Here is a 24,920-nt window from a genome sequence, read left to right as displayed (position 1 = left end):
AACAAAGTGTTAATTCTTGGTACCCCTTTAAAAGTCTAATTATAAATTGTAAACGCAACTGCAATATAACAACCATGATTTAATACATTGAACAATGTGATTATCCCAGAAAAAAACACAATAACAAACTTTTGAACTCTAAAGTAAAAATAGAAAAAGATATAATAGTGGAGACAACTTACTAACACAGCCAAAAATCTAATAAAGCAGTAAAGCATCTAGAGGCATTGGCAACTCACATGAACCACAGCCCACAATCTGGCTCTGGTTTATAAGCATTGGACTCTTAAATAGGTGACTCCCTCTCCTCTTCTTATTTATAGGTATCAGATCCACCTTTTCTCTAGGCACAGACTTCCGGCAGGTCATATATGTACATATAATATATTCATACAATAAAACAGGAAAAATGTGTATAGTGTAAAACCTTAATAAAATTATACCATATAGAATTACACTTGTGCACAGGAGTCTTGAAATTCAGCTCACAGAAATGCCTCTGGTGTCTGCCTGCCTAGAGACAACCCAACCCGCATGGTGCTTCCAAATTTTGGTATATAATATGACTCAAGAATCCAACTTGGAACAATCTCTGAAACACATTTCCCCCCTTAAAAAAGCTTCCTCAGTTAAATTGTGAAACGCATCTCAGAGATTGTTTTGTGATCTCTTTTAGCAGTTATTGTGCAATAGCTTATTTTTTTTTTGTTTAATAAAGTACATTTAAGTTGAATTAGTTCAATTCCAGCTCTGCGGAATTTGTTGGTGCCATATAAGTAGTTAAGGAAATACTTAAGGAAAGGTTAAACTTTTAGTGATAAGATAAAATAATTAAACAACTTTGCAAAACACTTCTTTTGTATCTCAATTTAGTTTTATTATGGATATCTTTTTTTTCCTGTTGAGGCAGATCCCATTAGATCCAAACATGGGCCAGTGGCGCAATGGATAACGCGTCTGACTATGAATCAGAAGATTGTAGGTTCGACTCCTACCTGGCTCGGCCGCTGTGCCGTGATTGTATAGTGGTTAGTACTCTGCGTTGTGGCCGCAGCAACCCCGGTTCGAATCCGGGTCACGGCATCTCTATTTTCCTTCTCTTCAGCGCTAAGTACATTTTGACCCCAACTGTTAACCATGTGAGTGTCGGAGTTAAACGATATTTAAAATGCAAACAATGTAAATAGTGCCAAATATCTAATATTGCACTAAATCACAACAAAGTGTTAATTCTTGGTACCCCTTTAAAAGTCTAATTATAAATTGTAAACGCAACTGCAATATAACAACCATGATTTAATACATTGAACAATGTGATTATCCCAGAAAAAAACACAATAACAAACTTTTGAACACTAAAGTAAAAATAGAAAAAGATATAATAGTGGAGACAACTTACTAACACAGCCAAAAATCTAATAAAGCAGTAAAGCATCTAGAGGCATTGGCAACTCACATGAACCACAGCCCACAATCTGGCTCTGGTTTATAAGCATTGGACTCTTAAATAGGTGACTCCCTCTCCTCTTCTTATTTATAGGTATCAGATCCACCTTTTCTCTAGGCACAGACTTCCGGCAGGTCATATATGTACATATAATATATTCATACAATAAAACAGGAAAAATGTGTATAGTGTAAAACCTTAATAAAATTATACCATATAGAATTACACTTGTGCACAGGAGTCTTGAAATTCAGCTCACAGAAATGCCTCTGGTGTCTGCCTGCCTAGAGACAACCCAACCCGCATGGTGCTTCCAAATTTTGGTATATAATATGACTCAAGAATCCAACTTGGAACAATCTCTGAAACACATTTCCCCCCTTAAAAAAGCTTCCTCAGTTAAATTGTGAAACGCATCTCAGAGATTGTTTTGTGATCTCTTTTAGCAGTTATTGTGCAATAGCTTATTTTTTTTTGTTTAATAAAGTACATTTAAGTTGAATTAGTTCAATTCCAGCTCTGCGGAATTTGTTGGTGCCATATAAGTAGTTAAGGAAATACTTAAGGAAAGGTTAAACTTTTAGTGATAAGATAAAATAATTAAACAACTTTGCAAAACACTTCTTTTGTATCTCAATTTAGTTTTATTATGGATATCTTTTTTTTCCTGTTGAGGCAGATCCCATTAGATCCAAACATGGGCCAGTGGTGCAATGGATAACGCGTCTGACTACGAATCAGAAGATTGTAGGTTCGACTCCTACCTGGCTCGGCCGCTGTGCCGTGATCGTATAGTGGTTAGTACTCTGCGTTGTGGCCGCAGCAACCCCGGTTCGAATCCGGGTCACGGCATCTCTATTTTCCTTCTCTTCAGCGCTAAGTACATTTTGACCCCAACTGTTAACCATGTGAGTGTCGGAGTTAAACAATATTTAAAATGCAAACAATGTAAATAGTGCCAAATATCTAATATTGCACTAAATCACAACAAAGTGTTAATTCTTGGTACCCCTTTAAAAGTCTAATTATAAATTGTAAACGCAACTGCAATATAACAACCATGATTTAATACATTGAACAATGTGATTATCCCAGAAAAAAACACAATAACAAACTTTTGAACTCTAAAGTAAAAATAGAAAAAGATATAATAGTGGAGACAACTTACTAACACGTCCAAAAATCTAATAAAGCAGTAAAGCATCTAGAGGCATTGGCAACTCACATGAACCACAGCCCACAATCTGGCTCTGGTTTATAAGCATTGGACTCTTAAATAGGTGACTCCCTCTCCTCTTCTTATTTATAGGTATCAGATCCACCTTTTCTCTAGGCACAGACTTCCGGCAGGTCATATATGTACATATAATATATTCATACAATAAAACAGGAAAAATGTGTATAGTGTAAAACCTTAATAAAATTATACCATATAGAATTACACTTGTGCACAGGAGTCTTGAAATTCAGCTCACAGAAATGCCTCTGGTGTCTGCCTGCCTAGAGACAACCCAACCCGCATGGTGCTTCCAAATTTTGGTATATAATATGACTCAAGAATCCAACTTGGAACAATCTCTGAAACACATTTCCCCCCTTAAAAAAGCTTCCTCAGTTAAATTGTGAAACGCATCTCAGAGATTGTTTTGTGATCTCTTTTAGCAGTTATTGTGCAATAGCTTATTTTTTTTTTGTTTAATAAAGTACATTTAAGTTGAATTAGTTCAATTCCAGCTCTGCGGAATTTGTTGGTGCCATATAAGTAGTTAAGGAAATACTTAAGGAAAGGTTAAACTTTTAGTGATAAGATAAAATAATTAAACAACTTTGCAAAACACTTCTTTTGTATCTCAATTTAGTTTTATTATGGATATCTTTTTTTTCCTGTTGAGGCAGATCCCATTAGATCCAAACATGGGCCAGTGGCGCAATGGATAACGCGTCTGACTATGAATCAGAAGATTGTAGGTTCGACTCCTACCTGGCTCGGCCGCTGTGCCGTGATTGTATAGTGGTTAGTACTCTGCGTTGTGGCCGCAGCAACCCCGGTTCGAATCCGGGTCACGGCATCTCTATTTTCCTTCTCTTCAGCGCTAAGTACATTTTGACCCCAACTGTTAACCATGTGAGTGTCGGAGTTAAACGATATTTAAAATGCAAACAATGTAAATAGTGCCAAATATCTAATATTGCACTAAATCACAACAAAGTGTTAATTCTTGGTACCCCTTTAAAAGTCTAATTATAAATTGTAAACGCAACTGCAATATAACAACCATGATTTAATACATTGAACAATGTGATTATCCCAGAAAAAAACACAATAACAAACTTTTGAACACTAAAGTAAAAATAGAAAAAGATATAATAGTGGAGACAACTTACTAACACAGCCAAAAATCTAATAAAGCAGTAAAGCATCTAGAGGCATTGGCAACTCACATGAACCACAGCCCACAATCTGGCTCTGGTTTATAAGCATTGGACTCTTAAATAGGTGACTCCCTCTCCTCTTCTTATTTATAGGTATCAGATCCACCTTTTCTCTAGGCACAGACTTCCGGCAGGTCATATATGTACATATAATATATTCATACAATAAAACAGGAAAAATGTGTATAGTGTAAAACCTTAATAAAATTATACCATATAGAATTACACTTGTGCACAGGAGTCTTGAAATTCAGCTCACAGAAATGCCTCTGGTGTCTGCCTGCCTAGAGACAACCCAACCCGCATGGTGCTTCCAAATTTTGGTATATAATATGACTCAAGAATCCAACTTGGAACAATCTCTGAAACACATTTCCCTCTTAAAAAAGCTTCCTCAGTTAAATTGTGAAACGCATCTCAGAGATTGTTTTGTGATCTCTTTTAGCAGTTATTGTGCAATAGCTTATTTTTTTTTGTTTAATAAAGTACATTTAAGTTGAATTAGTTCAATTCCAGCTCTGCGGAATTTGTTGGTGCCATATAAGTAGTTAAGGAAATACTTAAGGAAAGGTTAAACTTTTAGTGATAAGATAAAATAATTAAACAACTTTGCAAAACACTTCTTTTGTATCTCAATTTAGTTTTATTATCTATATCTTTTTTTTCCTGTTGAGGCAGATCCCATTAGATCCAAACATGGGCCAGTGGCGCAATGGTTAACGCGTCTGACTACGAATCAGAAGATTGTAGGTTCGACTCCTACCTGGCTCGGCCGCTGTGCCGTGATCGTATAGTGGTTAGTACTCTGCGTTGTGGCCGCAGCAACCCCGGTTCGAATCCGGGTCACGGCATCTCTATTTTCCTTCTCTTCAGCGCTAAGTACATTTTGACCCCAACTGTTAACCATGTGAGTGTCGGAGTTAAACAATATTTAAAATGCAAACAATGTAAATAGTGCCAAATATCTAATATTGCACTAAATCACAACAAAGTGTTAATTCTTGGTACCCCTTTAAAAGTCTAATTATAAATTGTAAACGCAACTGCAATATAACAACCATGATTTAATACATTGAACAATGTGATTATCCCAGAAAAAACACAATAACAAACTTTTGAACTCTAAAGTAAAAATAGAAAAAGATATAATAGTGGAGACAACTTACTAACACAGCCAAAAATCTAATAAAGCAGTAAAGCATCTAGAGGCATTGGCAACTCACATGAACCACAGCCCACAATCTGGCTCTGGTTTATAAGCATTGGACTCTTAAATAGGTGACTCCCTCTCCTCTTCTTATTTATAGGTATCAGATCCACCTTTTCTCTAGGCACAGACTTCCGGCAGGTCATATATGTACATATAATATATTCATACAATAAAACAGGAAAAATGTGTATAGTGTAAAACCTTAATAAAATTATACCATATAGAATTACACTTGTGCACAGGAGTCTTGAAATTCAGCTCACAGAAATGCCTCTGGTGTCTGCCTGCCTAGAGACAACCCAACCCGCATGGTGCTTCCAAATTTTGGTATATAATATGACTCAAGAATCCAACTTGGAACAATCTCTGAAACACATTTCCCCCCTTAAAAAAGCTTCCTCAGTTAAATTGTGAAACGCATCTCAGAGATTGTTTTGTGATCTCTTTTAGCAGTTATTGTGCAATAGCTTTTTTTGTTTTTGTTTAATAAAGTACATTTAAGTTGAATTAGTTCAATTCCAGCTCTGCGGAATTTGTTGGTGCCATATAAGTAGTTAAGGAAATACTTAAGGAAAGGTTAAACTTTTAGTGATAAGATAAAATAATTAAACAACTTTGCAAAACACTTCTTTTGTATCTCAATTTAGTTTTATTATCTATATCTTTTTTTTCCTGTTGAGGCAGATCCCATTAGATCCAAACATGGGCCAGTGGCGCAATGGATAACGCGTCTGACTACGAATCAGAAGATTGTAGGTCCGGCTCGGCCGCTGTGCCGTGATCGTATAGTGGTTAGTACTCTGCGTTGTGGCTGCAGCAACCCCGGTTCGAATCCGGGTCACGGCATCTCTATTTTCCTTCTCTTCAGCGCTAAGTACATTTTGACCCCAACTGTTAACCATGTGAGTGTCGGAGTTAAACAATATTTAAACTGCAAACAATGTAAATAGTGCCAAATATCTAATATTGCACTAAATCACAACAAAGTGTTAATTCTTGGTACCCCTTTAAAAGTCTAATTATAAATTGTAAACGCAACTGCAATATAACAACCATGATTTAATACATTGAACAATGTGATTATCCCAGAAAAAAACACAATAACAAACTTTTGAACTCTAAAGTAAAAATAGAAAAAGATATAATAGTGGAGACAACTTACTAACATGTCCAAAAATCTAATAAAGCAGTAAAGCATCTAGAGGCATTGGCAACTCACATGAACCACAGCCCACAATCTGGCTCTGGTTTATAAGCATTGGACTCTTAAATAGGTGACTCCCTCTCCTCTTCTTATTTATAGGTATCAGATCCACCTTTTCTCTAGGCACAGACTTCCGGCAGGTCATATATGTACATATAATATATTCATACAATAAAACAGGAAAAATGTGTATAGTGTAAAACCTTAATAAAATTATACCATATAGAATTACACTTGTGCACAGGAGTCTTGAAATTCAGCTCACAGAAATGCCTCTGGTGTCTGCCTGCCTAGAGACAACCCAACCCGCATGGTGCTTCCAAATTTTGGTATATAATATGACTCAAGAATCCAACTTGGAACAATCTCTGAAACACATTTCCCCCCTTAAAAAAGCTTCCTCAGTTAAATTGTGAAACGCATCTCAGAGATTGTTTTGTGATCTCTTTTAGCAGTTATTGTGCAATAGCTTATTTTTTTTTGTTTAATAAAGTACATTTAAGTTGAATTAGTTCAATTCCAGCTCTGCGGAATTTGTTGGTGCCATATAAGTAGTTAAGGAAATACTTAAGGAAAGGTTAAACTTTTAGTGATAAGATAAAATAATTAAACAACTTTGCAAAACACTTCTTTTGTATCTCAATTTAGTTTTATTATCTATATCTTTTTTTTCCTGTTGAGGCAGATCCCATTAGATCCAAACATGGGCCAGTGGCGCAATGGATAACGCGTCTGACTACGAATCAGAAGATTGTAGGTCCGGCTCGGCCGCTGTGCCGTGATCGTATAGTGGTTAGTACTCTGCGTTGTGGCCGCAGCAACCCCGGTTCGAATCCGGGTCACGGCATCTCTATTTTCCTTCTCTTCAGCGCTAAGTACATTTTGACCCCAACTGTTAACCATGTGAGTGTCGGAGTTAAACAATATTTAAAATGCAAACAATGTAAATAGTGCCAAATATCTAATATTGCACTAAATCACAACAAAGTGTTAATTCTTGGTACCCCTTTAAAAGTCTAATTATAAATTGTAAACGCAACTGCAATATAACAACCATGATTTAATACATTGAACAATGTGATTATCCCAGAAAAAAACACAATAACAAACTTTTGAACTCTAAAGTAAAAATAGAAAAAGATATAATAGTGGAGACAACTTACTAACACAGCCAAAAATCTAATAAAGCAGTAAAGCATCTAGAGGCATTGGCAACTCACATGAACCACAGCCCACAATCTGGCTCTGGTTTATAAGCATTGGACTCTTAAATAGGTGACTCCCTCTCCTCTTCTTATTTATAGGTATCAGATCCACCTTTTCTCTAGGCACAGACTTCCGGCAGGTCATATATGTACATATAATATATTCATACAATAAAACAGGAAAAATGTGTATAGTGTAAAACCTTAATAAAATTATACCATATAGAATTACACTTGTGCACAGGAGTCTTGAAATTCAGCTCACAGAAATGCCTCTGGTGTCTGCCTGCCTAGAGACAACCCAACCCGCATGGTGCTTCCAAATTTTGGTATATAATATGACTCAAGAATCCAACTTGGAACAATCTCTGAAACACATTTCCCCCCTTAAAAAAGCTTCCTCAGTTAAATTGTGAAACGCATCTCAGAGATTGTTTTGTGATCTCTTTTAGCAGTTATTGTGCAATAGCTTATTTTTTTTTTGTTTAATAAAGTACATTTAAGTTGAATTAGTTCAATTCCAGCTCTGCGGAATTTGTTGGTGCCATATAAGTAGTTAAGGAAATACTTAAGGAAAGGTTAAACTTTTAGTGATAAGATAAAATAATTAAACAACTTTGCAAAACACTTCTTTTGTATCTCAATTTAGTTTTATTATGGATATCTTTTTTTTCCTGTTGAGGCAGATCCCATTAGATCCAAACATGGGCCAGTGGCGCAATGGATAACGCGTCTGACTATGAATCAGAAGATTGTAGGTTCGACTCCTACCTGGCTCGGCCGCTGTGCCGTGATTGTATAGTGGTTAGTACTCTGCGTTGTGGCCGCAGCAACCCCGGTTCGAATCCGGGTCACGGCATCTCTATTTTCCTTCTCTTCAGCGCTAAGTACATTTTGACCCCAACTGTTAACCATGTGAGTGTCGGAGTTAAACGATATTTAAAATGCAAACAATGTAAATAGTGCCAAATATCTAATATTGCACTAAATCACAACAAAGTGTTAATTCTTGGTACCCCTTTAAAAGTCTAATTATAAATTGTAAACGCAACTGCAATATAACAACCATGATTTAATACATTGAACAATGTGATTATCCCAGAAAAAAACACAATAACAAACTTTTGAACACTAAAGTAAAAATAGAAAAAGATATAATAGTGGAGACAACTTACTAACACAGCCAAAAATCTAATAAAGCAGTAAAGCATCTAGAGGCATTGGCAACTCACATGAACCACAGCCCACAATCTGGCTCTGGTTTATAAGCATTGGACTCTTAAATAGGTGACTCCCTCTCCTCTTCTTATTTATAGGTATCAGATCCACCTTTTCTCTAGGCACAGACTTCCGGCAGGTCATATATGTACATATAATATATTCATACAATAAAACAGGAAAAATGTGTATAGTGTAAAACCTTAATAAAATTATACCATATAGAATTACACTTGTGCACAGGAGTCTTGAAATTCAGCTCACAGAAATGCCTCTGGTGTCTGCCTGCCTAGAGACAACCCAACCCGCATGGTGCTTCCAAATTTTGGTATATAATATGACTCAAGAATCCAACTTGGAACAATCTCTGAAACACATTTCCCCCCTTAAAAAAGCTTCCTCAGTTAAATTGTGAAACGCATCTCAGAGATTGTTTTGTGATCTCTTTTAGCAGTTATTGTGCAATAGCTTATTTTTTTTTGTTTAATAAAGTACATTTAAGTTGAATTAGTTCAATTCCAGCTCTGCGGAATTTGTTGGTGCCATATAAGTAGTTAAGGAAATACTTAAGGAAAGGTTAAACTTTTAGTGATAAGATAAAATAATTAAACAACTTTGCAAAACACTTCTTTTGTATCTCAATTTAGTTTTATTATGGATATCTTTTTTTTCCTGTTGAGGCAGATCCCATTAGATCCAAACATGGGCCAGTGGTGCAATGGATAACGCGTCTGACTACGAATCAGAAGATTGTAGGTTCGACTCCTACCTGGCTCGGCCGCTGTGCCGTGATCGTATAGTGGTTAGTACTCTGCGTTGTGGCCGCAGCAACCCCGGTTCGAATCCGGGTCACGGCATCTCTATTTTCCTTCTCTTCAGCGCTAAGTACATTTTGACCCCAACTGTTAACCATGTGAGTGTCGGAGTTAAACAATATTTAAAATGCAAACAATGTAAATAGTGCCAAATATCTAATATTGCACTAAATCACAACAAAGTGTTAATTCTTGGTACCCCTTTAAAAGTCTAATTATAAATTGTAAACGCAACTGCAATATAACAACCATGATTTAATACATTGAACAATGTGATTATCCCAGAAAAAAACACAATAACAAACTTTTGAACTCTAAAGTAAAAATAGAAAAAGATATAATAGTGGAGACAACTTACTAACACGTCCAAAAATCTAATAAAGCAGTAAAGCATCTAGAGGCATTGGCAACTCACATGAACCACAGCCCACAATCTGGCTCTGGTTTATAAGCATTGGACTCTTAAATAGGTGACTCCCTCTCCTCTTCTTATTTATAGGTATCAGATCCACCTTTTCTCTAGGCACAGACTTCCGGCAGGTCATATATGTACATATAATATATTCATACAATAAAACAGGAAAAATGTGTATAGTGTAAAACCTTAATAAAATTATACCATATAGAATTACACTTGTGCACAGGAGTCTTGAAATTCAGCTCACAGAAATGCCTCTGGTGTCTGCCTGCCTAGAGACAACCCAACCCGCATGGTGCTTCCAAATTTTGGTATATAATATGACTCAAGAATCCAACTTGGAACAATCTCTGAAACACATTTCCCCCCTTAAAAAAGCTTCCTCAGTTAAATTGTGAAACGCATCTCAGAGATTGTTTTGTGATCTCTTTTAGCAGTTATTGTGCAATAGCTTATTTTTTTTTTGTTTAATAAAGTACATTTAAGTTGAATTAGTTCAATTCCAGCTCTGCGGAATTTGTTGGTGCCATATAAGTAGTTAAGGAAATACTTAAGGAAAGGTTAAACTTTTAGTGATAAGATAAAATAATTAAACAACTTTGCAAAACACTTCTTTTGTATCTCAATTTAGTTTTATTATGGATATCTTTTTTTTCCTGTTGAGGCAGATCCCATTAGATCCAAACATGGGCCAGTGGCGCAATGGATAACGCGTCTGACTATGAATCAGAAGATTGTAGGTTCGACTCCTACCTGGCTCGGCCGCTGTGCCGTGATTGTATAGTGGTTAGTACTCTGCGTTGTGGCCGCAGCAACCCCGGTTCGAATCCGGGTCACGGCATCTCTATTTTCCTTCTCTTCAGCGCTAAGTACATTTTGACCCCAACTGTTAACCATGTGAGTGTCGGAGTTAAACGATATTTAAAATGCAAACAATGTAAATAGTGCCAAATATCTAATATTGCACTAAATCACAACAAAGTGTTAATTCTTGGTACCCCTTTAAAAGTCTAATTATAAATTGTAAACGCAACTGCAATATAACAACCATGATTTAATACATTGAACAATGTGATTATCCCAGAAAAAAACACAATAACAAACTTTTGAACACTAAAGTAAAAATAGAAAAAGATATAATAGTGGAGACAACTTACTAACACAGCCAAAAATCTAATAAAGCAGTAAAGCATCTAGAGGCATTGGCAACTCACATGAACCACAGCCCACAATCTGGCTCTGGTTTATAAGCATTGGACTCTTAAATAGGTGACTCCCTCTCCTCTTCTTATTTATAGGTATCAGATCCACCTTTTCTCTAGGCACAGACTTCCGGCAGGTCATATATGTACATATAATATATTCATACAATAAAACAGGAAAAATGTGTATAGTGTAAAACCTTAATAAAATTATACCATATAGAATTACACTTGTGCACAGGAGTCTTGAAATTCAGCTCACAGAAATGCCTCTGGTGTCTGCCTGCCTAGAGACAACCCAACCCGCATGGTGCTTCCAAATTTTGGTATATAATATGACTCAAGAATCCAACTTGGAACAATCTCTGAAACACATTTCCCCCCTTAAAAAAGCTTCCTCAGTTAAATTGTGAAACGCATCTCAGAGATTGTTTTGTGATCTCTTTTAGCAGTTATTGTGCAATAGCTTATTTTTTTTTGTTTAATAAAGTACATTTAAGTTGAATTAGTTCAATTCCAGCTCTGCGGAATTTGTTGGTGCCATATAAGTAGTTAAGGAAATACTTAAGGAAAGGTTAAACTTTTAGTGATAAGATAAAATAATTAAACAACTTTGCAAAACACTTCTTTTGTATCTCAATTTAGTTTTATTATGGATATCTTTTTTTTCCTGTTGAGGCAGATCCCATTAGATCCAAACATGGGCCAGTGGTGCAATGGATAACGCGTCTGACTACGAATCAGAAGATTGTAGGTTCGACTCCTACCTGGCTCGGCCGCTGTGCCGTGATCGTATAGTGGTTAGTACTCTGCGTTGTGGCCGCAGCAACCCCGGTTCGAATCCGGGTCACGGCATCTCTATTTTCCTTCTCTTCAGCGCTAAGTACATTTTGACCCCAACTGTTAACCATGTGAGTGTCGGAGTTAAACAATATTTAAAATGCAAACAATGTAAATAGTGCCAAATATCTAATATTGCACTAAATCACAACAAAGTGTTAATTCTTGGTACCCCTTTAAAAGTCTAATTATAAATTGTAAACGCAACTGCAATATAACAACCATGATTTAATACATTGAACAATGTGATTATCCCAGAAAAAAACACAATAACAAACTTTTGAACTCTAAAGTAAAAATAGAAAAAGATATAATAGTGGAGACAACTTACTAACACGTCCAAAAATCTAATAAAGCAGTAAAGCATCTAGAGGCATTGGCAACTCACATGAACCACAGCCCACAATCTGGCTCTGGTTTATAAGCATTGGACTCTTAAATAGGTGACTCCCTCTCCTCTTCTTATTTATAGGTATCAGATCCACCTTTTCTCTAGGCACAGACTTCCGGCAGGTCATATATGTACATATAATATATTCATACAATAAAACAGGAAAAATGTGTATAGTGTAAAACCTTAATAAAATTATACCATATAGAATTACACTTGTGCACAGGAGTCTTGAAATTCAGCTCACAGAAATGCCTCTGGTGTCTGCCTGCCTAGAGACAACCCAACCCGCATGGTGCTTCCAAATTTTGGTATATAATATGACTCAAGAATCCAACTTGGAACAATCTCTGAAACACATTTCCCTCTTAAAAAAGCTTCCTCAGTTAAATTGTGAAACGCATCTCAGAGATTGTTTTGTGATCTCTTTTAGCAGTTATTGTGCAATAGCTTATTTTTTTTTGTTTAATAAAGTACATTTAAGTTGAATTAGTTCAATTCCAGCTCTGCGGAATTTGTTGGTGCCATATAAGTAGTTAAGGAAATACTTAAGGAAAGGTTAAACTTTTAGTGATAAGATAAAATAATTAAACAACTTTGCAAAACACTTCTTTTGTATCTCAATTTAGTTTTATTATCTATATCTTTTTTTTCCTGTTGAGGCAGATCCCATTAGATCCAAACATGGGCCAGTGGCGCAATGGTTAACGCGTCTGACTACGAATCAGAAGATTGTAGGTTCGACTCCTACCTGGCTCGGCCGCTGTGCCGTGATCGTATAGTGGTTAGTACTCTGCGTTGTGGCCGCAGCAACCCCGGTTCGAATCCGGGTCACGGCATCTCTATTTTCCTTCTCTTCAGCGCTAAGTACATTTTGACCCCAACTGTTAACCATGTGAGTGTCGGAGTTAAACAATATTTAAAATGCAAACAATGTAAATAGTGCCAAATATCTAATATTGCACTAAATCACAACAAAGTGTTAATTCTTGGTACCCCTTTAAAAGTCTAATTATAAATTGTAAACGCAACTGCAATATAATAACCATGATTTAATACATTGAACAATGTGATTATCCCAGAAAAAACACAATAACAAACTTTTGAACTCTAAAGTAAAAATAGAAAAAGATATAATAGTGGAGACAACTTACTAACACAGCCAAAAATCTAATAAAGCAGTAAAGCATCTAGAGGCATTGGCAACTCACATGAACCACAGCCCACAATCTGGCTCTGGTTTATAAGCATTGGACTCTTAAATAGGTGACTCCCTCTCCTCTTCTTATTTATAGGTATCAGATCCACCTTTTCTCTAGGCACAGACTTCCGGCAGGTCATATATGTACATATAATATATTCATACAATAAAACAGGAAAAATGTGTATAGTGTAAAACCTTAATAAAATTATACCATATAGAATTACACTTGTGCACAGGAGTCTTGAAATTCAGCTCACAGAAATGCCTCTGGTGTCTGCCTGCCTAGAGACAACCCAACCCGCATGGTGCTTCCAAATTTTGGTATATAATATGACTCAAGAATCCAACTTGGAACAATCTCTGAAACACATTTCCCCCCTTAAAAAAGCTTCCTCAGTTAAATTGTGAAACGCATCTCAGAGATTGTTTTGTGATCTCTTTTAGCAGTTATTGTGCAATAGCTTTTTTTGTTTTTGTTTAATAAAGTACATTTAAGTTGAATTAGTTCAATTCCAGCTCTGCGGAATTTGTTGGTGCCATATAAGTAGTTAAGGAAATACTTAAGGAAAGGTTAAACTTTTAGTGATAAGATAAAATAATTAAACAACTTTGCAAAACACTTCTTTTGTATCTCAATTTAGTTTTATTATCTATATCTTTTTTTTCCTGTTGAGGCAGATCCCATTAGATCCAAACATGGGCCAGTGGCGCAATGGATAACGCGTCTGACTACGAATCAGAAGATTGTAGGTCCGGCTCGGCCGCTGTGCCGTGATCGTATAGTGGTTAGTACTCTGCGTTGTGGCCGCAGCAACCCCGGTTCGAATCCGGGTCACGGCATCTCTATTTTCCTTCTCTTCAGCGCTAAGTACATTTTGACCCCAACTGTTAACCATGTGAGTGTCGGAGTTAAACAATATTTAAAATGCAAACAATGTAAATAGTGCCAAATATCTAATATTGCACTAAATCACAACAAAGTGTTAATTCTTGGTACCCCTTTAAAAGTCTAATTATAAATTGTAAACGCAACTGCAATATAACAACCATGATTTAATACATTGAACAATGTGATTATCCCAGAAAAAAACACAATAACAAACTTTTGAACTCTAAAGTAAAAATAGAAAAAGATATAATAGTGGAGACAACTTACTAACACAGCCAAAAATCTAATAAAGCAGTAAAGCATCTAGAGGCATTGGCAACTCACATGAACCACAGCCCACAATCTGGCTCTGGTTTATAAGCATTGGACTCTTAAATAGGTGACTCCCTCTCCTCTTCTTATTTATAGGTATCAGATCCACCTTTTCTCTAGGCACAGACTTCCGGCAGGTCATATATGTACATATAATATATTCATACAATAAAACAGGAAAAATGTGTATAGTGTAAAACCTTAATAAAATTATACCATATAGAATTACACTTGTGCACAGGAGTCTTGAAATTCAGCTCACAGAAATGCCTCTGGTGTCTGCCTGCCTAGAGACAACCCAACCCGCATGGTGCTTCCAAATTTTGGTATATAATATGACTCAAGAATCCAACTTGGAACAATCTCTGAAACACATTTCCCCCCTTAAAAAAGCTTCCTCAGTTAAATTGTGAAACGCATCTCAGAGATTGTTTTGTGATCTCTTTTAGCAGTTATTGTGCAATAGCTTATTTTTTTTTTGTTTAATAAAGTACATTTAAGTTGAATTAGTTCAATTCCAGCTCTGCGGAATTTGTTGGTGCCATATAAGTAGTTAAGGAAATACTTAAGGAAAGGTTAAACTTTTAGTGATAAGATAAAATAATTAAACAACTTTGCAAAACACTTCTTTTGTATCTCAATTTAGTTTTATTATGGATATCTTTTTTTTCCTGTTGAGGCAGATCCCATTAGATCCAAACATGGGCCAGTGGCGCAATGGATAACGCGTCTGACTATGAATCAGAAGATTGTAGGTTCGACTCCTACCTGGCTCGGCCGCTGTGCCGTGATTGTATAGTGGTTAGTACTCTGCGTTGTGGCCGCAGCAACCCCGGTTCGAATCCGGGTCACGGCATCTCTATTTTCCTTCTCTTCAGCGCTAAGTACATTTTGACCCCAACTGTTAACCATGTGAGTGTCGGAGTTAAACGATATTTAAAATGCAAACAATGTAAATAGTGCCAAATATCTAATATTGCACTAAATCACAACAAAGTGTTAATTCTTGGTACCCCTTTAAAAGTCTAATTATAAATTGTAAACGCAACTGCAATATAACAACCATGATTTAATACATTGAACAATGTGATTATCCCAGAAAAAAACACAATAACAAACTTTTGAACACTAAAGTAAAAATAGAAAAAGATATAATAGTGGAGACAACTTACTAACACAGCCAAAAATCTAATAAAGCAGTAAAGCATCTAGAGGCATTGGCAACTCACATGAACCACAGCCCACAATCTGGCTCTGGTTTATAAGCATTGGACTCTTAAATAGGTGACTCCCTCTCCTCTTCTTATTTATAGGTATCAGATCCACCTTTTCTCTAGGCACAGACTTCCGGCAGGTCATATATGTACATATAATATATTCATACAATAAAACAGGAAAAATGTGTATAGTGTAAAACCTTAATAAAATTATACCATATAGAATTACACTTGTGCACAGGAGTCTTGAAATTCAGCTCACAGAAATGCCTCTGGTGTCTGCCTGCCTAGAGACAACCCAACCCGCATGGTGCTTCCAAATTTTGGTATATAATATGACTCAAGAATCCAACTTGGAACAATCTCTGAAACACATTTCCCCCCTTAAAAAAGCTTCCTCAGTTAAATTGTGAAACGCATCTCAGAGATTGTTTTGTGATCTCTTTTAGCAGTTATTGTGCAATAGCTTATTTTTTTTTGTTTAATAAAGTACATTTAAGTTGAATTAGTTCAATTCCAGCTCTGCGGAATTTGTTGGTGCCATATAAGTAGTTAAGGAAATACTTAAGGAAAGGTTAAACTTTTAGTGATAAGATAAAATAATTAAACAACTTTGCAAAACACTTCTTTTGTATCTCAATTTAGTTTTATTATGGATATCTTTTTTTTCCTGTTGAGGCAGATCCCATTAGATCCAAACATGGGCCAGTGGTGCAATGGATAACGCGTCTGACTACGAATCAGAAGATTGTAGGTTCGACTCCTACCTGGCTCGGCCGCTGTGCCGTGATCGTATAGTGGTTAGTACTCTGCGTTGTGGCCGCAGCAACCCCGGTTCGAATCCGGGTCACGGCATCTCTATTTTCCTTCTCTTCAGCGCTAAGTACATTTTGACCCCAACTGTTAACCATGTGAGTGTCGGAGTTAAACAATATTTAAAATGCAAACAATGTAAATAGTGCCAAATATCTAATATTGCACTAAATCACAACAAAGTGTTAATTCTTGGTACCCCTTTAAAAGTCTAATTATAAATTGTAAACGCAACTGCAATATAACAACCATGATTTAATACATTGAACAATGTGATTATCCCAGAAAAAAACACAATAACAAACTTTTGAACTCTAAAGTAAAAATAGAAAAAGATATAATAGTGGAGACAACTTACTAACACGTCCAAAAATCTAATAAAGCAGTAAAGCATCTAGAGGCATTGGCAACTCACATGAACCACAGCCCACAATCTGGCTCTGGTTTATAAGCATTGGACTCTTAAATAGGTGACTCCCTCTCCTCTTCTTATTTATAGGTATCAGATCCACCTTTTCTCTAGGCACAGACTTCCGGCAGGTCATATATGTACATATAATATATTCATACAATAAAACAGGAAAAATGTGTATAGTGTAAAACCTTAATAAAATTATACCATATAGAATTACACTTGTGCACAGGAGTCTTGAAATTCAGCTCACAGAAATGCCTCTGGTGTCTGCCTGCCTAGAGACAACCCAACCCGCATGGTGCTTCCAAATTTTGGTATATAATATGACTCAAGAATCCAACTTGGAACAATCTCTGAAACACATTTCCCTCTTAAAAAAGCTTCCTCAGTTAAATTGTGAAACGCATCTCAGAGATTGTTTTGTGATCTCTTTTAGCAGTTATTGTGCAATAGCTTATTTTTTTTTGTTTAATAAAGTACATTTAAGTTGAATTAGTTCAATTCCAGCTCTGCGGAATTTGTTGGTGCCATATAAGTAGTTAAGGAAATACTTAAGGAAAGGTTAAACTTTTAGTGATAAGATAAAATAATTAAACAACTTTGCAAAACACTTCTTTTGTATCTCAATTTAGTTTTATTATCTATATCTTTTTTTTCCTGTTGAGGCAGATCCCATTAGATCCAAACATGGGCCAGTGGCGCAATGGTTAACGCGTCTGACTACGAATCAGAAGATTGTAGGTTCGACTCCTACCTGGCTCGGCCGCTGTGCCGTGATCGTATAGTGGTTAGTACTCTGCGTTGTGGCCGCAGCAACCCCGGTTCGAATCCGGGTCACGGCATCTCTATTTTCCTTCTCTTCAGCGCTAAGTACATTTTGACCCCAACTGTTAACCATGTGAGTGTCGGAGTTAAACAATATTTAAAATGCAAACAATGTAAATAGTGCCAAATATCTAATATTGCACTAAATCACAACAAAGTGTTAATTCTTGGTACCCCTTTAAAAGTCTAATTATAAATTGTAAACGCAACTGCAATATAATAACCATGATTTAATACATTGAACAATGTGATTATCCCAGAAAAAACACAATAACAAACTTTTGAACTCTAAAGTAAAAATAGAAAAAGATATAATAGTGGAGACAACTTACTAACACAGCCAAAAATCTAATAAAGCAGTAAAGCATCTAGAGGCATTGGCAACTCACATGAACCACAGCCCACAATCTGGCTCTGGTTTATAAGCATTGGACTCTTAAATAGGTGACTCCCTCTCCTCTTCTTATTTATAGGTATCAGATCCACCTTTTCTCTAGGCACAGACTTCCGGCAGGTCATATATGTACATATAATATATTCATACAATAAAACAGGAAAAATGTGTATAGTGTAAAACCTTAATAAAATTATACCATATAGAATTACACTTGTGCACAGGAGTCTTGAAATTCAGCTCACAGAAATGCCTCTGGTGTCTGCCTGCCTAGAGACAACCCAACCCGCATGGTGCTTCCAAATTTTGGTATATAATATGACTCAAGAATCCAACTTGGAACAATCTCTGAAACACATTTCCCCCCTTAAAAAAGCTTCCTCAGTTAAATTGTGAAACGCATCTCAGAGATTGTTTTGTGATCTCTTTTAGCAGTTATTGTGCAATAGCTTTTTTTGTTTTTGTTTAATAAAGTACATTTAAGTTGAATTAGTTCAATTCCAGCTCTGCGGAATTTGTTGGTGCCATATAAGTAGTTAAGGAAATACTTAAGGAAAGGTTAAACTTTTAGTGATAAGATAAAATAATTAAACAACTTTGCAAAACACTTCTTTTGTATCTCAATTTAGTTTTATTATCTATATCTTTTTTTTCCTGTTGAGGCAGATCCCATTAGATCCAAACATGGGCCAGTGGCGCAATGGATAACGCGTCTGACTACGAATCAGAAGATTGTAGGTCCGGCTCGGCCGCTGTGCCGTGATCGTATAGTGGTTAGTACTCTGCGTTGTGGCCGCAGCAACCCCGGTTCGAATCCGGGTCACGGCATCTCTATTTTCCTTCTCTTCAGCGCTAAGTACATTTTGACCCCAACTGTTAACCATGTGAGTGTCGGAGTTAAACAATATTTAAAATGCAAACAATGTAAATAGTGCCAAATATCTAATATTGCACTAAATCACAACAAAGTGTTAATTCTTGGTACCCCTTTAAAAGTCTAATTATAAATTGTAAACGCAACTGCAATATAACAACCATGATTTAATACATTGAACAATGTGATTATCCCAGAAAAAACACAATAACAAACTTTTGAACTCTAAAGTAAAAATAGAAAAAGATATAATAGTGGAGACAACTTACTAACACAGCCAAAAATCTAATAAAGCAGTAAAGCATCTAGAGGCATTGGCAACTCACATGAACCACAGCCCACAATCTGGCTCTGGTTTATAAGCATTGGACTCTTAAATAGGTGACTCCCTCTCCTCTTCTTATTTATAGGTATCAGATCCACCTTTTCTCTAGGCACAGACTTCCGGCAGGTCATATATGTACATATAATATATTCATACAATAAAACAGGAAAAATGTGTATAGTGTAAAACCTTAATAAAATTATACCATATAGAATTACACTTGTGCACAGGAGTCTTGAAATTCAGCTCACAGAAATGCCTCTGGTGTCTGCCTGCCTAGAGACAACCCAACCCGCATGGTGCTTCCAAATTTTGGTATATAATATGACTCAAGAATCCAACTTGGAACAATCTCTGAAACACATTTCCCCCCTTAAAAAAGCTTCCTCAGTTAAATTGTGAAACGCATCTCAGAGATTGTTTTGTGATCTCTTTTAGCAGTTATTGTGCAATAGCTTTTTTTGTTTTTGTTTAATAAAGTACATTTAAGTTGAATTAGTTCAATTCCAGCTCTGCGGAATTTGTTGGTGCCATATAAGTAGTTAAGGAAATACTTAAGGAAAGGTTAAACTTTTAGTGATAAGATAAAATAATTAAACAACTTTGCAAAACACTTCTTTTGTATCTCAATTTAGTTTTATTATCTATATCTTTTTTTCCTGTTGAGGCAGATCCCATTAGATCCAAACATGGGCCAGTGGCGCAATGGATAACGCGTCTGACTACGAATCAGAAGATTGTAGGTCCGGCTCGGCCGCTGTGCCGTGATCGTATAGTGGTTAGTACTCTGCGTTGTGGCTGCAGCAACCCCGGTTCGAATCCGGGTCACGGCATCTCTATTTTCCTTCTCTTCAGCGCTAAGTACATTTTGACCCCAACTGTTAACCATGTGAGTGTCGGAGTTAAACAATATTTAAACTGCAAACAATGTAAATAGTGCCAAATATCTAATATTGCACTAAATCACAACAAAGTGTTAATTCTTGGTACCCCTTTAAAAGTCTAATTATAAATTGTAAACGCAACTGCAATATAACAACCATGATTTAATACATTGAACAATGTGATTATCCCAGAAAAAAAACACAATAACAAACTTTTGAACTCTAAAGTAAAAATAGAAAAAGATATAATAGTGGAGACAACTTACTAACACAGCCAAAAATCTAATAAAGCAGTAAAGCATCTAGAGGCATTGGCAACTCACATGAACCACAGCCCACAATCTGGCTCTGGTTTATAAGCATTGGACTCTTAAATAGGTGACTCCCTCTCCTCTTCTTATTTATAGGTATCAGATCCACCTTTTCTCTAGGCACAGACTTCCGGCAGGTCATATATGTACATATAATATATTCATACAATAAAACAGGAAAAATGTGTATAGTGTAAAACCTTAATAAAATTATACCATATAGAATTACACTTGTGCACAGGAGTCTTGAAATTCAGCTCACAGAAATGCCTCTGGTGTCTGCCTGCCTAGAGACAACCCAACCCACATGGTGCTTCCAAATTTTGGTATATAATATGACTCAAGAATCCAACTTGGAACAATCTCTGAAACACATTTCCCCCCTTAAAAAAGCTTCCTCAGTTAAATTGTGAAACGCATCTCAGAGATTGTTTTGTGATCTCTTTTAGCAGTTATTGTGCAATAGCTTATTTTTTTTTTGTTTAATAAAGTACATTTAAGTTGAATTAGTTCAATTCCAGCTCTGCGGAATTTGTTGGTGCCATATAAGTAGTTAAGGAAATACTTAAGGAAAGGTTAAACTTTTAGTGATAAGATAAAATAATTAAACAACTTTGCAAAACACTTCTTTTGTATCTCAATTTAGTTTTATTATGGATATCTTTTTTTTCCTGTTGAGGCAGATCCCGTTAGATCCAAACATGGGCCAGTGGCGCAATGGATAACGCGTCTGACTACGAATCAGAAGATTGTAGGTTCGACTCCTACCTGGCTCGGCCGCTGTGCCTTGATCGTATAGTGGTTAGTACTCTGCGTTGTGGCCGCAGCAACCCCGGTTCGAATCCGGGTCACGGCATCTCTATTTTCCTTCTCTTCAGCGCTAAGTACATTTTGACCCCAACTGTTAACCATGTGAGTGTCGGAGTTAAACAATATTTAAAATGCAAACAATGTAAATAGTGCCAAATATCTAATATTGCACTAAATCACAACAAAGTGTTAATTCTTGGTACCCCTTTAAAAGTCTAATTATGAATTGTAAACGCAACTGTAATATAACAACCATGATTTAATACATTGAACAATGTGATTATCCCAGAAAAAAACACAATAACAAACTTTTGAACTCTAAAGTAAAAATAGAAAAAGATATAATAGTGGAGACAACTTACTAACACAGCCAAAAATCTAATAAAGCAGTAAAGCATCTAGAGGCATTGGCAACTCACATGAACCACAGCCCACAATCTGGCTCTGGTTTATAAGCATTGGACTCTTAAATAGGTGACTCCCTCTCCTCTTCTTATTTATAGGTATCAGATCCACCTTTTCTCTAGGCACAGACTTCCGGCAGGTCATATATGTACATATAATATATTCATACAATAAAACAGGAAAAATGTGTATAGTGTAAAACCTTAATAAAATTATACCATATAGAATTACACTTGTGCACAGGAGTCTTGAAATTCAGCTCACAGAAATGCCTCTGGTGTCTGCCTGCCTAGAGACAACCCAACCCGCATGGTGCTTCCAAATTTTGGTATATAATATGACTCAAGAATCCAACTTGGAACAATCTCTGAAACACATTTCCCCCCTTAAAAAAGCTTCCTCAGTTAAATTGTGAAACGCATCTCAGAGATTGTTTTGTGATCTCTTTTAGCAGTTATTGTGCAATAGCTTATTTTTTTTTTGTTTAATAAAGTACATTTAAGTTGAATTAGTTCAATTCCAGCTCTGCGGAATTTGTTGGTGCCATATAAGTAGTTAAGGAAATACTTAAGGAAAGGTTAAACTTTTAGTGATAAGATAAAATAATTAAACAACTTTGCAAAACACTTCTTTTGTATCTCAATTTAGTTTTATTATCTATATCTTTTTTTTCCTGTTGAGGCAGATCCCCTTAGATCCAAACATGGGCCAGTGGCGCAATGGATAACGCGTCTGACTACAAATCAGAAGATTGTAGGTTCGACTCCTACCTGGCTCGGCCGCTGTGCCGTGATCGTATAGTGGTTAGTACTCTGCGTTGTGGTTGCAGCAACCCGGTTCGAATCCGGGTCACGGCATGTCTATTTTCCTTCTCTTCAGCGCTAAGTACATTTTGACCCCAACTGTTAACCATGTGAGTGTCGGAGTTGAATAATATTTAAAATGCAAACAATGTAAATAGTGCCAAATATCTAATATTGCACTAAATCACAACAAAGTGTTAATTCTTGGTACCCCTTTAAAAGTCTAATTATGAATTGTAAACGCAACTGCAATATAACAACCATGATTTAATACATTGAACAATGTGATTATTCCAGAAAAAAACACAATAACAAACTTTTGAACTCTAAAGTAAAAATAGAAAAAGATATAATAGTGGAGACAACTTACTAACACAGCCAAAAATCTAATAAAGCAGTAAAGCATCTAGAGGCATTGGCAACTCACATGAACCACAGCCCACAATCTGGCTCTGGTTTATAAGCATTGGACTCTTAAATAGGTGACTCCCTCTCCTCTTCTTATTTATAGGTATCAGATCCACCTTTTCTCTAGGCACAGACTTCCGGCAGGTCATATATGTACATATAATATATTCATACAATAAAACAGGAAAAATGTGTATAGTGTAAAACCTTAATAAAATTATACCATATAGAATTACACTTGTGCACAGGAGTCTTGAAATTCAGTTCACAGAAATGCCTCTGGTGTCTGCCTGCCTAGAGACAACCCAACCCGCATGGTGCTTCCAAATTTTGGTATATAATATGACTCAAGAATCCAACTTGGAACAATCTCTGAAACACATTTCCCCCCTTAAAAAAGCTTCCTCAGTTAAATTGTGAAACGCATCTCAGAGATTGTTTTGTGATCTCTTTTAGCAGTTATTGTGCAATAGCTTATTTTTTGTTTTGTTTAATAAAGTACATTTAAGTTGAATTAGTTCAATTCCAGCTCTGCGGAATTTGTTGGTGCCATATAAGTAGTTAAGGAAATACTTAAGGAAAGGTTAAACTTTTAGTGATAAGATAAAATAATTAAACAACTTTGCAAAACACTTCTTTTGTATCTCAATTTAGTTTTATTATGGATATCTTTTTTTTCCTGTTGAGGCAGATCCCATTAGATCCAAACATGGGCCAGTGGCGCAATGGATAACGCATCTGACTACGAATCAGAAGATTGTAGGTTCGACTCCTACCTGGCTCGGCCGCTGTGCCGTGGTCGTATAGTGGTTAGTACTCTGCGTTGTGGCTGCAGCAACCCCGGTTCGAATCCGGGTCACGGCATCTCTATTTTCCTTCTCTTCTGCGTTAAGTACATTTTGACCCCAACTGTTAACCATGTGAGTGTCGGAGTTAAACAATATTTAAAATGCAAACAATGTAAATAGTGCCAAATATCTAATATTGCACTAAATCACAACAAAGTGTTAATTCTTGGTACCCCTTTAAAAGTCTAATTATAAATTGTAAACGCAACTGCAATATAACAACCATGATTTAATACATTGAACAATGTGATTATCCCAGAAAAAAACACAATAACAAACTTTTGAACTCTAAAGTAAAAATAGAAAAAGATATAATAGTGGAGACAACTTACTAACACAGCCAAAAATCTAATAAAGCAGTAAAGCATCTAGAGGCATTGGCAACTCACATGAACCACAGCCCACAATCTGGCTCTGGTTTATAAGCATTGGACTCTTAAATAGGTGACTCCCTCTCCTCGTCTTATTTATAGGTATCAGATCCACCTTTTCTCTAGGCACAGACTTCCGGCAGGTCATATATGTACATATAATATATTCATACAATAAAACAGGAAAAATGTGTATAGTGTAAAACCTTAAAGGACCACTCTAGGCACCCAGACCACTTCAGCTTAATGAGGTGGTCTGGGTGCCACGTCCTTCTAGGGTTAACCCATTTTTTCATAAACATAGCAGTTTCAGAGAAACTGCTATGTTTATGAATGGGTTAAGCCTTCCCCCTATGTCCTCTAGTGGCTGTCTCATTGACAGCCGCTAGAGGCGCTGGCGTGCTTCTCACTGTGATTTTCACAGTGAGA

The 24,920-nt window shown here is 36.3% G+C and overlaps 32 non-coding genes across 32 annotated transcripts; all 32 read left to right on the top strand.

Moving 5' to 3' along the window:
• The first annotated feature begins 930 nt into the window (after positions 1-930).
• On the top strand, positions 931-1,003 carry TRNAH-AUG (transfer RNA histidin (anticodon AUG)). The gene has a single exon. It is a non-coding gene; the product is annotated as a tRNA-His (tRNA).
• An 8-nt stretch (positions 1,004-1,011) lies between these two features.
• TRNAH-GUG (transfer RNA histidin (anticodon GUG)) lies at positions 1,012-1,083 on the top strand. Its single transcript has one exon. It is a non-coding gene; the product is annotated as a tRNA-His (tRNA).
• Positions 1,084-2,146: 1,063 nt separating this feature from the next.
• On the top strand, positions 2,147-2,219 carry TRNAR-ACG (transfer RNA arginine (anticodon ACG)). Its single transcript has one exon. It is a non-coding gene; the product is annotated as a tRNA-Arg (tRNA).
• Positions 2,220-2,227: 8 nt separating this feature from the next.
• Positions 2,228-2,299, top strand: TRNAH-GUG (transfer RNA histidin (anticodon GUG)). Its single transcript has one exon. It is a non-coding gene; the product is annotated as a tRNA-His (tRNA).
• A 1,064-nt stretch (positions 2,300-3,363) lies between these two features.
• TRNAH-AUG (transfer RNA histidin (anticodon AUG)) lies at positions 3,364-3,436 on the top strand. Its single transcript has one exon. It is a non-coding gene; the product is annotated as a tRNA-His (tRNA).
• Positions 3,437-3,444: 8 nt separating this feature from the next.
• TRNAH-GUG (transfer RNA histidin (anticodon GUG)) lies at positions 3,445-3,516 on the top strand. Its single transcript has one exon. It is a non-coding gene; the product is annotated as a tRNA-His (tRNA).
• Positions 3,517-4,578: 1,062 nt separating this feature from the next.
• Positions 4,579-4,651, top strand: TRNAR-ACG (transfer RNA arginine (anticodon ACG)). Its single transcript has one exon. It is a non-coding gene; the product is annotated as a tRNA-Arg (tRNA).
• Positions 4,652-4,659: 8 nt separating this feature from the next.
• TRNAH-GUG (transfer RNA histidin (anticodon GUG)) lies at positions 4,660-4,731 on the top strand. The gene has a single exon. It is a non-coding gene; the product is annotated as a tRNA-His (tRNA).
• Positions 4,732-5,864: 1,133 nt separating this feature from the next.
• On the top strand, positions 5,865-5,936 carry TRNAH-GUG (transfer RNA histidin (anticodon GUG)). The gene has a single exon. It is a non-coding gene; the product is annotated as a tRNA-His (tRNA).
• Positions 5,937-7,069: 1,133 nt separating this feature from the next.
• Positions 7,070-7,141, top strand: TRNAH-GUG (transfer RNA histidin (anticodon GUG)). Its single transcript has one exon. It is a non-coding gene; the product is annotated as a tRNA-His (tRNA).
• A 1,064-nt stretch (positions 7,142-8,205) lies between these two features.
• On the top strand, positions 8,206-8,278 carry TRNAH-AUG (transfer RNA histidin (anticodon AUG)). The gene has a single exon. It is a non-coding gene; the product is annotated as a tRNA-His (tRNA).
• An 8-nt stretch (positions 8,279-8,286) lies between these two features.
• Positions 8,287-8,358, top strand: TRNAH-GUG (transfer RNA histidin (anticodon GUG)). The gene has a single exon. It is a non-coding gene; the product is annotated as a tRNA-His (tRNA).
• A 1,063-nt stretch (positions 8,359-9,421) lies between these two features.
• Positions 9,422-9,494, top strand: TRNAR-ACG (transfer RNA arginine (anticodon ACG)). Its single transcript has one exon. It is a non-coding gene; the product is annotated as a tRNA-Arg (tRNA).
• An 8-nt stretch (positions 9,495-9,502) lies between these two features.
• Positions 9,503-9,574, top strand: TRNAH-GUG (transfer RNA histidin (anticodon GUG)). The gene has a single exon. It is a non-coding gene; the product is annotated as a tRNA-His (tRNA).
• Positions 9,575-10,638: 1,064 nt separating this feature from the next.
• TRNAH-AUG (transfer RNA histidin (anticodon AUG)) lies at positions 10,639-10,711 on the top strand. Its single transcript has one exon. It is a non-coding gene; the product is annotated as a tRNA-His (tRNA).
• An 8-nt stretch (positions 10,712-10,719) lies between these two features.
• Positions 10,720-10,791, top strand: TRNAH-GUG (transfer RNA histidin (anticodon GUG)). Its single transcript has one exon. It is a non-coding gene; the product is annotated as a tRNA-His (tRNA).
• A 1,063-nt stretch (positions 10,792-11,854) lies between these two features.
• TRNAR-ACG (transfer RNA arginine (anticodon ACG)) lies at positions 11,855-11,927 on the top strand. The gene has a single exon. It is a non-coding gene; the product is annotated as a tRNA-Arg (tRNA).
• An 8-nt stretch (positions 11,928-11,935) lies between these two features.
• On the top strand, positions 11,936-12,007 carry TRNAH-GUG (transfer RNA histidin (anticodon GUG)). Its single transcript has one exon. It is a non-coding gene; the product is annotated as a tRNA-His (tRNA).
• Positions 12,008-13,069: 1,062 nt separating this feature from the next.
• Positions 13,070-13,142, top strand: TRNAR-ACG (transfer RNA arginine (anticodon ACG)). The gene has a single exon. It is a non-coding gene; the product is annotated as a tRNA-Arg (tRNA).
• Positions 13,143-13,150: 8 nt separating this feature from the next.
• Positions 13,151-13,222, top strand: TRNAH-GUG (transfer RNA histidin (anticodon GUG)). The gene has a single exon. It is a non-coding gene; the product is annotated as a tRNA-His (tRNA).
• Positions 13,223-14,355: 1,133 nt separating this feature from the next.
• TRNAH-GUG (transfer RNA histidin (anticodon GUG)) lies at positions 14,356-14,427 on the top strand. The gene has a single exon. It is a non-coding gene; the product is annotated as a tRNA-His (tRNA).
• Positions 14,428-15,491: 1,064 nt separating this feature from the next.
• TRNAH-AUG (transfer RNA histidin (anticodon AUG)) lies at positions 15,492-15,564 on the top strand. The gene has a single exon. It is a non-coding gene; the product is annotated as a tRNA-His (tRNA).
• Positions 15,565-15,572: 8 nt separating this feature from the next.
• TRNAH-GUG (transfer RNA histidin (anticodon GUG)) lies at positions 15,573-15,644 on the top strand. Its single transcript has one exon. It is a non-coding gene; the product is annotated as a tRNA-His (tRNA).
• Positions 15,645-16,707: 1,063 nt separating this feature from the next.
• Positions 16,708-16,780, top strand: TRNAR-ACG (transfer RNA arginine (anticodon ACG)). Its single transcript has one exon. It is a non-coding gene; the product is annotated as a tRNA-Arg (tRNA).
• Positions 16,781-16,788: 8 nt separating this feature from the next.
• Positions 16,789-16,860, top strand: TRNAH-GUG (transfer RNA histidin (anticodon GUG)). Its single transcript has one exon. It is a non-coding gene; the product is annotated as a tRNA-His (tRNA).
• Positions 16,861-17,922: 1,062 nt separating this feature from the next.
• On the top strand, positions 17,923-17,995 carry TRNAR-ACG (transfer RNA arginine (anticodon ACG)). The gene has a single exon. It is a non-coding gene; the product is annotated as a tRNA-Arg (tRNA).
• An 8-nt stretch (positions 17,996-18,003) lies between these two features.
• On the top strand, positions 18,004-18,075 carry TRNAH-GUG (transfer RNA histidin (anticodon GUG)). The gene has a single exon. It is a non-coding gene; the product is annotated as a tRNA-His (tRNA).
• A 1,133-nt stretch (positions 18,076-19,208) lies between these two features.
• TRNAH-GUG (transfer RNA histidin (anticodon GUG)) lies at positions 19,209-19,280 on the top strand. Its single transcript has one exon. It is a non-coding gene; the product is annotated as a tRNA-His (tRNA).
• A 1,132-nt stretch (positions 19,281-20,412) lies between these two features.
• On the top strand, positions 20,413-20,484 carry TRNAH-GUG (transfer RNA histidin (anticodon GUG)). The gene has a single exon. It is a non-coding gene; the product is annotated as a tRNA-His (tRNA).
• A 1,065-nt stretch (positions 20,485-21,549) lies between these two features.
• TRNAR-ACG (transfer RNA arginine (anticodon ACG)) lies at positions 21,550-21,622 on the top strand. The gene has a single exon. It is a non-coding gene; the product is annotated as a tRNA-Arg (tRNA).
• Positions 21,623-22,766: 1,144 nt separating this feature from the next.
• On the top strand, positions 22,767-22,839 carry TRNAC-ACA (transfer RNA cysteine (anticodon ACA)). The gene has a single exon. It is a non-coding gene; the product is annotated as a tRNA-Cys (tRNA).
• Positions 22,840-23,983: 1,144 nt separating this feature from the next.
• On the top strand, positions 23,984-24,056 carry TRNAR-ACG (transfer RNA arginine (anticodon ACG)). Its single transcript has one exon. It is a non-coding gene; the product is annotated as a tRNA-Arg (tRNA).
• Positions 24,057-24,920: the final 864 nt, after the last annotated feature.

Source organism: Pelobates fuscus, chromosome 3, assembly GCF_036172605.1.
Source record: "Pelobates fuscus isolate aPelFus1 chromosome 3, aPelFus1.pri, whole genome shotgun sequence".
Taxonomy (NCBI): Eukaryota; Metazoa; Chordata; class Amphibia; order Anura; family Pelobatidae; genus Pelobates; species Pelobates fuscus.
This window is presented reverse-complemented; position numbering and strand designations above follow the sequence as displayed.